The sequence below is a fragment of the Rutidosis leptorrhynchoides genome, chromosome 4, assembly GCF_046630445.1.
Source record: "Rutidosis leptorrhynchoides isolate AG116_Rl617_1_P2 chromosome 4, CSIRO_AGI_Rlap_v1, whole genome shotgun sequence".
Classification (NCBI taxonomy): domain Eukaryota; kingdom Viridiplantae; phylum Streptophyta; class Magnoliopsida; order Asterales; family Asteraceae; genus Rutidosis; species Rutidosis leptorrhynchoides.
The window spans coordinates 418,586,088-418,588,052 of NC_092336.1; positions in this window are offsets into that span (position 1 = coordinate 418,586,088).

Genomic DNA, 1,965 nt, shown 5'->3' on the forward strand with positions numbered 1-1,965 from the left:
GTTTTCGCTCTAGAATCTTCGTTTTAGCTCCGATTCTCTTGATTCTTTTTGCATCGTCTTCGTAATTACTTTATCTACAAATTTAACCGAAAAAGCAATTATTTTGCCGACAAAGTTTGAACTTTTATGCTTTTGGGACTCAATATCGGGGTTTTTAGCCGATATCAAATATCCCACACTTAGACTTTGCTTGTCCTCAAGTAAACTATCGAGCTTTCAACACAAAAGATTTTTATTCGTAGTGATCAAGTGGTCTTTGTTCCGTAAGACGCAGGAGCGAAAACTTGGTTCTATTCTTTTTGTTATTCCCAACCCTTTTCCCTGCAAGCATGAGAGGAGGTTACATAACTGAGGCTATCTCTCTCGGGTCATTCAATTCACTAAAGTGTTTTGGGTGTCCTATAGTTCTAAGAAATGAAATTGCTCTTAGCTAGTCATGCTCACATTCTTCGTCATAGGCTTGATCAAGACTCAAATCTCCATCACTTTTTTGAGAGAATTTTCAGTTATGGACTCAGCTCGTACCGTGAAGAGATGCGATTTTTAGGGTGTGAAAGGTTTGATAGATAGGAGTTCTTTTAAAAGATAGATTTTCGGTGATCCTTTTAGCTTTTTGTCAGAAATTTGAAGATGAGCATCCTTCTTTTTGACTGCCAGGAGTTCTTTTCTCGAGTCTTTTTCTGGTTCTGCTCCTTTTCTCAGAACCTTTATTCATCAACATTTTTTTTTGACAAGCATCTTTTGCTTTTCTCTTCGAGGTCTCCTTTTATTGGCGGTCTCCTTAGTAATTAGCTTGGATGCTCGCATTTTCAAATTCGGTTTAGAGGTTTTCCCAGAAGGAATGATTTTTTTATTAGGATTTATTTCTTTATTTATGAAGCGAATAGAATGGATAGGTAGTGGTGGATGGAATTTGTAGTGATTTGGAGTGAAGATGGCAATGAAGGTGTGTAATGGGGGTGTTTTTGGTCTTCACGAATAGCCGAGTTTCTAACTTAGTAGTTCTCGTCAAAATATGTGATTCCGAAATGTAGATCAAGAGCAAGTTCTGATTCCGAGATGTTAACATCGGCGCCCTCAATGGAAGTATAGTGAAGCACTAAAAATGAGTGCTTATAAAGCCTTATTTGGGGGTGCCTCACAATAATTATAATGGGTCGAATCGCGCCTTTCGTTATGCAATGCTCTTTTGGAAAATTCGGTCTGATTTTCGCAAAAGGTTTTTCACCTTGTTTTACTCTTTTGTCTATTTTGTAGCAAAATCTTTTTGATCTTTTATATAATTTATAATCCTTAGTGTTTTATAGTTCGAAAAGTTTTAAATTTTGTGAAAAACACTTGAGGATTTTTACAAGAATCATTATGTGCAATATTTGCTATCCCACACTTTAAAATAACATTGTCCTCAATGTAAAGGATACGACGTATCCCACACTTAGGTTTTGAAAGAGGCGTTTTGTTATTAAAAGTTTATTTTGATGGGGTTGCCAATCCCACACTTAGTGTTTAAAGTGGTATAGTAATTTGCGTATATTCTATTGAAAAAGCGGTGAAGATGTAGTACTCCCCTATGGTTGCAAGGCGTGCGATGGATGGTTTACCGATTATGGTTTCTTCTATTCTCGTGCTGGCGTCATCCTCATTCAGTACGTCCTTGCTCCAAGTCATGCTTCCATCTTGTATGATGTCGATCGTCGGTTGTTTGTGACGTTTTATTCATGCGATTTTATTCTAATTATCATACAAACTTAAAAACATAAAAGTAGTTATGCCCGAGATCGGGTGTACAGACATAGTTTAATAATGTAATACTGTATCACAAGCAATCATAAAAATAATTCAGAGATAGGGAAAGTTATGGCTGACCTGGATGGTACGGAAGAGAGTAAGATACAATCGTGCGTGGCCTCGTCGGGTTCCTCAAAGCAGACTGTCCCTCATCAGTCATCTCCTCGTCTGTAGTGA